This window comes from Pristiophorus japonicus, chromosome 15, assembly GCF_044704955.1.
Source record: "Pristiophorus japonicus isolate sPriJap1 chromosome 15, sPriJap1.hap1, whole genome shotgun sequence".
Taxonomy (NCBI): domain Eukaryota; kingdom Metazoa; phylum Chordata; class Chondrichthyes; family Pristiophoridae; genus Pristiophorus; species Pristiophorus japonicus.
This window is the reverse complement of record NC_091991.1, coordinates 133996722-134009049: the sequence shown is the minus strand read 5'-3', so window position 1 is coordinate 134009049 and position 12328 is coordinate 133996722.

Below are 12328 nucleotides of genomic sequence, written 5' to 3'. Positions count from 1 at the left end.
CACGTCCTTCCTATAATACAGCGACCAGAACTGCAGTATTCCAGCTATGGCCTAACCTGTGTATTATACAATTTAAGCATAACCTCCCTCCTCTTGTATTTTAGGCCTCGGCCAATAAAGGCAAGCATACCGTATGCCTTCTTAACCACCTTATCCATCTGGCCTGTTACTTTGAGGGATCTGTGGAAAAGCATTCCAAGGTCCCTTTGTTCATCTGCACTTCTAAGTGGCCTACCATTTAATGTGTATGCCCTTTCCTTATTAGCCCTCCCCTAGTGTATTACCTCACACTTCTCCGAATTAAATTCCATTTGCCACTGTTCTGCCCACCTGACCAGTAGATTGATATTCTCCTGCAGTCCCTGACTTTCCTCTTCATTATCCACCACACAACCAATTATAGTATCATCTGCAAACTTCTTAATCATACCCGCTATATTCAAATCTAGATCATTGATGTATACCACAAAAACTAAGGGACCCAGTACTGAGCCCTGCAGAACCCCATTGGAAACATCCCTCAATCACGATAACAAATACAAATTATCTGATCATTATCACATTGCTGTTTGCGCGAGTTTGCTTGTGCACAAATTGGCTGCAGCGTTTCCCACATTACAACAGTGACTACACTCCAAAAGTACTTCATTGACTGTAAAGCCCTTTGAGATGTCTGGTGGTCGTGAAAGGCGCTATATCAATGCAAGTCTTTCTTTCTAAATGGGGAAGGGCAGTGCAATGTACAAACACTTAAATTGCATTGGTTTCTGACTGATAAACATCGTTGGCAAAAAAACGTAGAAATTTTCAGCACAGAAGGCCGACAAAGAGCTATCCAGCCCAATCCCACCTTGCAGCTCTTGGTCCGTAGCACTGTCGGTTGACCATTGCGACCACCTGCACACTTTACAGTGACCAATGAACAAGGCTCTCCACAGGAAAGCTGAGAGGTCCCTGAGTGGGCAGTCCAAAAAGGCATAACCCTCGAGCCGAATAAAACGAACCGAATAAACTGTGAGCAGCTGTTTGAGAAGCCGTGTTGTGTTTCTACATCCTGGATTTTATTTCTCATTAATCATTGCTACTATCAGTTAATAACCAAAAGAATCAACACTAAACAGTGCTTTTTAACAAAGTTGTGTTAAATGGTATTATTCTCTCACTGCACACGACTTACTAATGTATTTTATTTTTCCTTCTGTGTCACTTTTTATATTTAATTATGCAAGAAGTTCCACTTTTCTGAACTCACAACATGTAACACCAAGCCATCGATCAGCATCATAGGCAGTCCCACGAAACGAGGATGACTTGCTTCCACGCCAAAAAAAGGATGAGTTCACAGCTGTTTCAATGAAAGACCTAATATTCCAGGTCCAGAATTACATCCTGAAGGGTGGAAGATGCCCGTGTGTGGATTTCTTTAACGTGTGGTGGCCGTTGCACATCAGCCACCACACGGGCTTGATAAGCCATCGATACAGGGCAAACTGCACGCAGTGCACATTTCAATCACGAACTTAGACTGGTTACAACAATTGGAGTGAATGATCGCTGATCTGTTTCTGACGCGGTTAATCAGAGCAAATCATGGGATTGGAAAATAGCCCCAACTCTACTTCACGGCAATGAAACCCTTCGCAGGTAAACGCTTCATGTAGTTCTTACTATTGTTTCTTCAACAAAAAAATGCTGTATTAACGCTTATGGACTTTTTGTATAAATTTGTATATGGTATTTATTTCTAAGGACTTTAATGGATTCAGTATCTAGTGACCATTAAACAAGAATTTCAACTAGTTTCTCTGTTCAAAATACCAAATGTTCCTTGGATTTAGGCGCATATTTTGTTCAGTGTCTGATGCAGCAACTTTTTTATCTGGAGTAAGGCCATGTTAATAGGTGTACAATTCAATGGTGAGAGACATTTGAGACTAACACATCAAAATAATAGATTATTTGAACTAAATAATTATAATGCAATTAAAACTGATTCCTGGTAGGCCAGATTGTAGAATCCAGTGAATTTGATTCTAATCTGTATGTTGCTACTTCACGCACAGTGAAGCCTTTGATCGCTATCAGAAAGTCAAGCTAAGCTGAAGGCTGCTCAACTGTGATGGGAGGTTCCTGTGGGGTTCTCATACATCAGGCGATGGTTTCACAGCAGGGTGGACATAAGTCCAGGAGCATGATGCTTGCCTACCCTTTCAGCTGAGCTAATGTAAGCTAATTATTATTACACCTCAAAATAGCTGAGGAATCCCAGGCCAAATTCCGCCCTAAGTGGAAGAAGAGCATCCGAGAGGGCGCTGAGCACTTCGAGTCTCGTCGCCGAGAGCATGCAGAAAACAAGCGCAGGCAGCGAAAGGAGCAAGCGGCAAACCAGACTCCCCACCCACCCTTTCCTTCAATGACTGTCTGTCCCACCTGCAACAGAGACTGTAATTCCCGTATTGGACTGCACAGTCACCTAAGAACTTACTTTTAGAGTGGAAGCAAGTCTTCCTTGAGTTTGAGGGACTGCCTATGATGACACTATCTTATATGAGGATCTAGAATAGGGAGGAAATTCATTTCAAGAAATGAGGTGAGGTTCCTTTAAAAGGGGGTAATGCAATATTGCGGGTTGCAGTGCTACTGGGTTGGGTCTGGACAAAAATACACTTTTTATCTTCGATCAAATTCCATTTCTCCACTGTCTTTTGGTATTTCCTGTGGCCTCCACTTTCGCCATTGATTTCTACTGGCATCCTATTCTCTGCTGGAATGCCCCTGTTCCAGTCCCTTGTATGCCTCTGTGGGATCAGTTTTCCACTGCTCCGCTGGGAATTTTCACTCTGCACTAATCTTATGTAATCTAATCACAAGGGAAGGAGCTGATTGGTGAGCAGCTCATGAGTTTTTTTTAGTTTCTTAAAATCCAGATCAAGGTCAAGTCTTCGCTAATTTCTGGTAAGCAGTCTAATAAATAGAGGCATGGCAGGGCATCTAGAACACAAGAACATAAGAAATAGGAGCAGGAGTAGACCATGTGGTCCCTTGAGCCTGCTGTGCCATTCAATAAGATCATGGCTGATCATCGACCTCAACTCTACTTTCCTGCCCGATCTCTCTATCCCTTGATTCCCCTAGAGTCCAAAAATCTATCTATCTCAGCCTTGAATATACTCAAACACTCAACATCCACAGCCCTCTGGGGCAGAGAATTCCAGAGATTGACAATACTCTGAGTGAAGAAATTCCTCCTCATCTCGGTCTTAAATGGCCTACTCCTTATCCTGAGACTATGCCTCCTAGTTCTAGACACTCCATCCAGGGGAAACAACCTCTCAGCATCTACCCTGTCAACCCCCTTCAGAATCTTGTATGTTTCAATGAGATCATCTCTCATTCTTCAGAACTCCAGAGAGTGTAGGTCCATTCTACACAATCTCTCATCATAAGACAACCCTCTCATCCCAGGAATCAATCTAGTGAACCTTCGTTGCACGGCTTCTAAGGCAAGTATATCCTTCCTTAGATATGGAGACCAAAACAGTGCACAGTACTCCAGGTGTGTTCTCACCAAGGCCCTGTACAATTATAGCAAGACTTCCTTACTCTTATACTCCAAACCCCTTGCAATAAAGGCCAACATGCCATTTGCCTTCCTTATTGCTTGCTGTACATGCACGCTAGTTTGCTATGTTTCTTGCATGAGGACACCCAAATTTCTCTGAACACCAACATTTAAAGGTTTCTCACCATTTAAAAAATATTCTGTTTTTCTATTCTTCCTACCAAAGTGAATAACCTCACATTTCCCGACATTATACTCCATCTGTCAAATTAGTGCCCACTCACTTAGACTATCTATATCCCTTTGCAAACTCTTTGTGTTCTCCACACAAATTACTGTGTTCTCCCACTTAGCTTTGTATCGGATACAAACTTGGATACATTACACTCGGGCTCTTCATCTAGGTCATTAATATATCTTCTAAATAGCTGAGACCCTAGCACTGATCCTTGCGGCACCCCGCTAGTTACAGCCTGTCAACCTGAAAAAGACCCGTTTATACCTACTCTGTTTTCTTTCCATTAACTAATCCTCTATCCATGCAACTATATTACCCCGACCCCATGAGCCCTTATAAGAAACATAAGAAATAGGAGCAGGAGTAGGCCATTTGGTCCCTTGAGCCTGCTCCACATTTAATAAGATCATGGCTGATCTTGTGCAATAACCTTTTATGTGGCACCTTATCGAATGCCTTTTGGAAATCCAGTACCATCGAATGTGCATCTTGTGCAATGTGGGAACTCCAGGTCGCTTCTCATGTCCTGGACAATCACATGTGCAGGAAGTGCAAGGAGGACCAGGCAGGTAGCACAGGAGAGCCCTGAGTGCATCTTGCAGGTCAATGGTTCCTCTGGGGAGTACAGCCAGAGCCAAGTCCATGGCATCATGGATGGCTCAGCCATTCTGGGGGTGGGGGAGGGGCAGGTGGTTGGAGGAGGAAGGTCAGGAAAGCAATAGTGATAGGGGATTCAATAGTTAGGGGAACAGACAGGCGTTTCTATGGCCACAGATAAGATTCAGGATGGTATGTTGCCTCCTTGGTGCCAGGGTCAAGGATGTCACTGAGTGGCTGCAAAAAATTCTGGGAAGGGTGAAAAGCCAGAGATCGTGGTCCATATTGGTACCAATGACATCGGTAGAAAGAGGGATGAGGTTGAGCAGGCAGATTTCAAGGAGCTAGGAAAGTGATTAATAAGCAGGACTTCTAAGATAGTGATCTCCGGATTACTCCCGATGCCATGCGCTAGTGAGTACAGAAAAAGAAGGATAGAGCAGATGAATGCATGGTTGGAGAGAGGGCTATAGATTCCTGGCGTATCGGGACATGTTATGGAGGAGATGGGACCTGTACAATCCGGGCGGGTTGCACCTCAATATCCTCGTGGGGAGGTTTGCTAGTACTGTCGAGGAAGATTTAAACTAGCTTGGTAGGGGGATGGGAACCTGAGTGTAGATTCAGAAAGGAGAGAAACAAAGCTGGAAATGGAAGTCAGAAAATTAGTAAATGTGTTTGGAAAGCAAAGGAAACAAAGACTAAAAGATAGATAATTAGGGAGTTTGGCAGTGCTTAATGGTATTTACTTTTTAAAATTCATTCCCGAGATGTGGGTGTCGCTGGCAAGGCCAGCATTTATTGCCCATCCCTAATTACCCTTGAGAAGGTGGTAGTGAGCCGCCTTCTTGAACCACTGCAGTCCGTGTGGTGAAGGTGCTCCCACAGTGCTGTTAGGGAGGGAGTTCTAATATTTTGACCCAGCGACAATGAAGGAATGGCAATATATTTCCAAGTCAGGATAGTGTGTAACTTGGAGGGGAACTTGCAGGTGATGGTGTTTCCATGCACCTGCTGCCTTTGTCCTTCTAGGTGGTAGAGGATGTTGGTTTCTGAGGTTCTTCAAAGAAGCCTTGGAGAGTTGCTGCAGTGCACCTTGACAATGGTACACACTGCAGTCAAAGTGCGCCAGTGGTGGAGGCAGTGAATATTTAAGGTGGTGGATGGGATGCCAATAAAGCGGACTGCTTTGTCCTGGATGGTGTTGAATTTCTTGAGTGTTGTTTGAGCTGCACTCATCCAAGCAAGTGAAAAGTATTCCATCACACTCCTGACTTGTGTCTTGTAGATGGTGGAAAGGCTTTGGGGAGTCAGGAGGTCAGACACTTGCCGCAGAATACCCAGCCTCTGTCCTGCTCCTGTAGCCACAGTATTTATGTGGCTGGTCTAGAGTTTCTGATCAATGGTGACCTTGCAGGATGTTGATGGTGGGGGATTTGGCGATGGTAATGCAGTTGAATGTCAAGGGATGGTGGTTAGACCCTCTCTTGGAGAAACTCATTACCTGGCACTTGTGTGGCGTGAATGTTATTTGCCACTTATCAACCCAAGCCTGAATGTTGGCCAGCTTTTGCTGCATGCGGGCATGGATTGCTTCATTATCTGAGGAGTTGTGAATGGAACTGAATACTGTGCAATCATCAGCGAACATCCCCACTTCTGACTTTATAATGGAGGGAAGGTCATTGATGAAGCAGTTGAAGATGGTTGGGTCTAGAACACTGCCCTGAAGAACTCCTGCAGCGATGTCCTGGGGCTGAGATGATTGACCTCCAACAACCACAACCATCTTCCTTTGTGCTAGGTATGACTCCAGCTAGTGGAGAGTTTTCCCGATTCCCAGTTTTACAAGGGCTCCTTGATGTCACACTTGGCCAAATGCTGCTTTGATGTCCAGGGCAGTCACTCTCACCTCACCTCTGGAATTCAGCTCTTTTGTCAATATTTCGACAAAGGCTGTAATGAGGTTTGGAGCTGTATGGTTCTAGCAGAATCCAAACTGAGTATCGGTGAGCAGTTTATTGGTGTGTAAGAGACGCTTGGTAACACTGTCAATGACACTTTCCATCACTTTGTTGATGATTGAGAGTAGACTGATGGGGTGGTAATTGGCCAGATTGGATTTGTCCTGCTTTTACTGGACAAGACCTGGGCAGTTTACCACAGATGTCAGTGTTGTATCTGTACTGGAACAGCTTGGTTAGAGGCAGGATGTTGTCGGAGTCCCATAACCTTTGATGTATTCAGTGCGCTCAGCCGTTTCTTGATATCACATGGCATGAATCGAATTAGTGAAGACTGGCTTCTGTGATGGTGGGAACGCCAGGAGGAGGCCTATATTGATCATCCACTTGGCACTTCTGGCTGAAGATGTTTGCAAACACTTCAGCCTTGTCTTTTCCGCTCACATGCTGGGCTCCGCCATCATTGAGCATGGGGATAATCATGGAGCCTTCTCCTTCCATGAGTTGTTTAATTGTCCACCACCATTCATGACTGGATGTGGCAGAACTGCAGAGCTTTGATCTGATCCATTGATTGTGGGATCGCTTCGCTCTGTCTATAGCATGCTGCTTTTGCTGTTTAGCATTGTTGTCGTCCTGGGTTGCAGTTTCCCCAGGTTGACACCTCATTTTTAGGTACTCCTGTGCTGCTCCTGGCATGCTCTTCTGCACTCTTCATTGAACCAGGGTTGGTTCCCGCCTTGATGGTAATGGTAGAGTGAGGGATATGCAGGGCCATGTGGTTAAAGATTGTGGTGGAGTACAATTCTGGTGCTGTTGATGTCCCACAGCGCCTCATGGATGTCCAGTTTTGAGCTGCTAGATCTGTTCTGAATCTATCCTATTTAGGATGGTCATAGTGCCACATAACACGATGGAGGGTGTTCTCAGTGCAAAGACGGGACTTCGTCTCTACAAGGACTGTATGATGATCACTGCTACCAATAATGTCATGGACAGATGCATCTGCGACAGGTAGATGGTGCAGATGAGGTCAAGTAGGTTTTTCCCTCGTATTGGTTCTCTCACCCTCTGCCGCAGGCCCGGTCTGGCAGCTATGTCCTTCAGGACTCAGCCAGCGGTGGTGCTACCAAGTTACTCTTGATGATGGACATTGAAGTCCCCGACCCAGAGTACATTCTGTACCCTTGTTACCCTCAGTGCTTCTTCCAAGTGGTGTTCAACATGGAAGAGTACTGATTCAACAGCTGAGGGAGGGCAGTAGGTGGTAATCAGCTGGACATTTCCTTGCCTATGCTTGACCTGAAGCCATGAGACTTCATGGGGTCCGGAGTCAATGTTGAGGACTCCCAGTCACTCTCTCCCGACTATATACCACTGTGCCGCCACCTCTGCTGGGTTTGTCCTACCCGTAGGACAGGACATACCCAGGGATGGTGATGAGGAGTCTGGGACATTGGCTAAAAGGTATGATTCTGTTAGTATGACTATGCCAGGCTGTTGCGTGACTAGTCTGTGTGACAGCTCTCCCAACTTTGACACAAGTCCCCAGCTGTTAGGGAGAAGGACTTTGCAAGATCAACTGGGCTAGTTGCGCCATTGTCGTGTCCAAAGTCGGTGCCATGGTCAATACTGGGTAGTCCGTCCAGTTTTATTCTTATTACTGTTTTGTGTAACGGTTTGTTACAACTGAGTGGTTTGCTAGGCCATTTCAGAGGGCAGTTAAGAGACAACCACGTTGCTATAGATCTGGAGTCACATTTAGGCCAGACCAGGTAAGAATGGCAGATTTCCTTCCCTAAAGGACATTAGTGAACCAGATGGGGTTTTACAACAATCGATAGTTTCACAGCAGCTCTGGTGGGATTTTAACTCACATCTCTGTATCATTTGTCCAGGCCTCTGGATTACTCGTCCAGTAACATAACCACTATGCTCCCATTCCCGGCAAGGAGTCTAGTGAATAAGGCAGATGAGCTGAGGGCACAGATAAGCACGTATGATATCATAGCTGTTACTGAAACATGGCTTAAAGGTCACGAATGGCAGCTCAACATTCCTGGATACAGAATTTTCAGATGAGATAGAGAAGGGGGTAAAAAGGAGATGGGGGGAGGCGGTGGGGTCGCAATATTGGTTAAAGAACAGTATAGTTATGGAAAAGGACAAAGATAGACCAGCAGTAAAAGTTCTCAATTGGGGAATGGCCAATTTTGTTAAGCTGAGATATGATTTAGCAAAAATGGGCTGGAAATAGCTTCTTGAAGGTAAATCAGCGCCAGAGCAGTGGGAGGCATTCAAAGGGGAGATCGTGAGGGTTCAGTGCAAATATGTTTCCACAAAGAAAAAGGGTGGGACTTCCAAATCTAGAGCCCTCTGGATGTTGAGGAGCATACAGGGTAGGCTAAGACAAAAAAGGGACGATTATGTCAGATACCGAGTGTTGCAGAAAGCCTAGAGAGTTTCGAAAGTGTAGGGGTGAAATTAAAAAGGAAATTAGGAAAGTAAAGAGAGGGCATAAAAAAAATATTGGCAAGTAAAATCAAGGAAAACCAAAAGATGTTTTATAAATACATAAAGAGCTAGAGGATGAGGAAAGAGTCGGGCCTAATAGGGACCAAAAAGGTAACCTGTGTGGAGATGGAAGACACGGGTATAGTTCTTAATGAATATTTTGTGACTGTCTTCACAAAAGAGGAGGAACAATGCAGATATTATAGTGAAGGATTGTGAATTATTGGAGGGGATAAACATAAGAGGAAATATTAAGGGGGCATAGTTTCAGAAACGGAAGGTGAGGGTTGTGAATCTTTGGAATTCTCTACCCGAGAGCTGAGGAGACTGGGTCATTGAATATATTTAAGGTGGAGATAGATTTTTGAACAATAAGGAAGTCAAGAGTTATGGGGAGCGGATGGGAAAGTGAAGTTGAGGCCAGAATCAGATCAGCCATGACCTTATTGAATGGTGGAGCAGGCTCGAGGGATCAGGTACCCTACTCCTGCTTCTATTTCTTCTGTTCTTATTAAGGGATTTAGCATCTTTGAAAATAGATATATCGCCAGACCCAGATGAACTGTAACCCAGGCTGTTAAAAGAGGCAAGGGAGGAAAGAGCAGAAGCTCTGACCATCATTTTTCAATCCTCTCTGGTTACAGGTGTGGTCCTGGAGGACTGGTATCGTTGCACAGTTGTTTAAAAATGGAGTACGGTATAGATGGGGTAATTAAAATCCAGTCAGCTAACCTTGGTGGTGGGGAAATTATTGGAAAAAATTCTGAGGGACAGGATTAATCGTAATTTAGAAAGGCATGGATTAATCAAGGACAGTCAGCATGGATTTGTTAAGGTAAAGTCGTGTCTGACTAACTTAATTGAATTTTTTGAGGAGGTAACAAGAAGAGTCGATGAGGGTAGCGCATTTGATGTAGTCAACATGGATTTTAGCGAGGCTTTCGACAAGGTCCCACGTGGCAGACTGGTCAGAAAAGTAAAAGCCCATGGGATCCAAGAGTGGGAAGTTGGATCCAAAATTAGCTCAGTGGCAGGAAGCAATGAGTAATCGTCAACAGGTATTTTTATGATTGGAAGGCCGTTTGCAGAGGGGTTTCCACAGGGCTCAGTACCAGGCCCCTTGCTTTTCGTGGTATATATTGACTTAAATGTAGGGGGCATGATTAAGAAGTTTGCAAATGATATCAATGGACTGGTCAGGTGGGCAGAAAAGTGGCAAACGTAATTCAATCCAGGGAAGTGTGAGTTAATGCATCTGCGGAAGACAAACAAGGCAAAGGAATACACAATAAATGGTATGATACTGAGAAGTGTAGAGGAACAGAGGGACCTTGGTATGCATGTCCACAGATCCCTGAAGGTAGCAGGACACGTAGGTAAGGCAGTTAAGAAGGTATACGGTATACTTCCCTTTATTAGTCAAGCACTGTGGGAGTACCTTCACCACAAGGACTGCAGCGGCTCAAGATGGCAGCTCATCACCACCTCAAGGGAAATTAGGGATGGACATTAAATACCGGCCTTGCCAGTGACGCCCACATCCTGTAAACAAAAAAAACCAACCAGGTCACCTCATCGCTGCCATGTCAATGTAACCTGAATTCTTTCTTTGCCCACTCCTGTGCGCATTTTGATTGCCACTTTAAGTCCTCCTTAGGCCCTTCTCAGGCTCTTCTTTCCAGTCTCTCCCTTTCCTGTCACCCAGTCTTATCACCTTTCATTTTTTCCTTTGGTACTTTGCACCCCCTCCCAATCCCAACTATAACCCATCACTACTCCTCTGCCTCCCTCAGATAGAACAAACTTGCATTTTCATAGTTTATAGAATGTAATAATTTATCTGCTTACTTCCCTGTCACTATCCCAAACTTGGAGTTCCTCTTGAATAAGCTCAAGCTACCCTCCATGCCTCTATGGCCTTCTCCAAAGGGCCCATTGAAACACCCATCATTTCTTCCTTATGAGCAGCAGCCCTAGCTTATATCGGGTGGAGAATGGGATGCCAGTCTGGAGAGCATTGGAATAGTTGAGCACGGAGATGACAAATGCATGGATTAGGGCTTCAACAGCAGGTGGGCTGAAGCAGGGGCAGAAATTGGAGATGTTATGGAGGTGGAAGTAGGCAGTTATTATAATGGAGAGGATATAGGGTCGGAAACTCACTCGGTCAAATAGGATGCTGAGGTTGCGAACAGTTTAGTTCAGCATCAGACAGTGGCCGAAATGTGAGATTGAATTGGTGGCATGGGTATGGAATTTGTGGTGGAGGCCGAAGATATCTTCAGTCCTTTAAATTTTTTTAACTAGAAGAAATTGCAGTTCATCCAAGACTGGATATCAGACAAGCAGTCTGACAACACAAAGATGGTGGAGGGTTTGAAGCAGGCAGTGAAGAGGTGGAACTGGGTGTCATCAGCATACTCATGGAAACTGACCTGTCAGTGGCTGATGTTGCCATGGGGCAGCATGTCATTGAGGAACTGGTGGAGTGGGCCAAGGATAATTTCTTTGGGGACTCTGGAAACAATGATGGGGATTGGGGGAGAGGGGGGGATTAGAAGCTGTTTCTGGAGATACACTGTTTATAATCGGATAGAAAAGAGTGGAACACCGGAGAGGCTTTTGAGGGGGGGGGGTTTGGGCGGCTGTGTTAAAACTTGGGAGAGGTTGAGGAGGACGAGGAAGGATAGAGCACTTTGGTCCCAGTCACAGGGGATATCATTTGTGGCTTTAATGCCATTTTGGTGCTATGGCAGGGGTGAATCCCTGATTGGAGAGATTCAAACATGAAATTACAGGAAAGATGAGCATGGATTTGGGAGGCAACATGTTCAAGGACTTAAGAGGAAAGGGAGGTTGGAGATGAGGATGGATTTTTTGAGGAGGGGGCAATGACGGTGGTTTTGAAATGGAGGGGACAGATCTTGAGGAGAGGGAACCATTTACAATGTCAGTTAGCATCGGGGCCAGGAGCAGAAGTTGTTCAGCAGTTTAGTGGGGATGGAGTTAAGGGAACAGGAAGTGGGTCTTGTGGATAGGATATCAGAGAGAGCACGAGGGGAGAGAAACTAAAGAAAATATGGGATCAGGGCTAGGGTAGCGGGGCAGCAGAGGCAACTGAACAGAATGGTCTCAATCTTAATGAAAAAGAATTCATGAGCTCTTCAAACTTTGTTGTTGAAGGTGAGAGTAGAGTGAGCAAAGGAGAGGTTTAAAGAGACACTGTGCAGTGAAGATAAAAAGATGTGGTTTATCTTTGCTCTTCAGGATTATCCTGGAGTAGTGGGCCGTTTTAGAAGAGGAGTTTATAACATTTACCGCCTACTTTTAGATGTTGCAAATTTGAAAATCCAACAAAATTATTTTATTCAGTTAAAAATTATACATTTCTTAGCAAAAAACCATTCAAAAGGAATTTACATATGATCCAAATCATCACACAATACAGAAAAC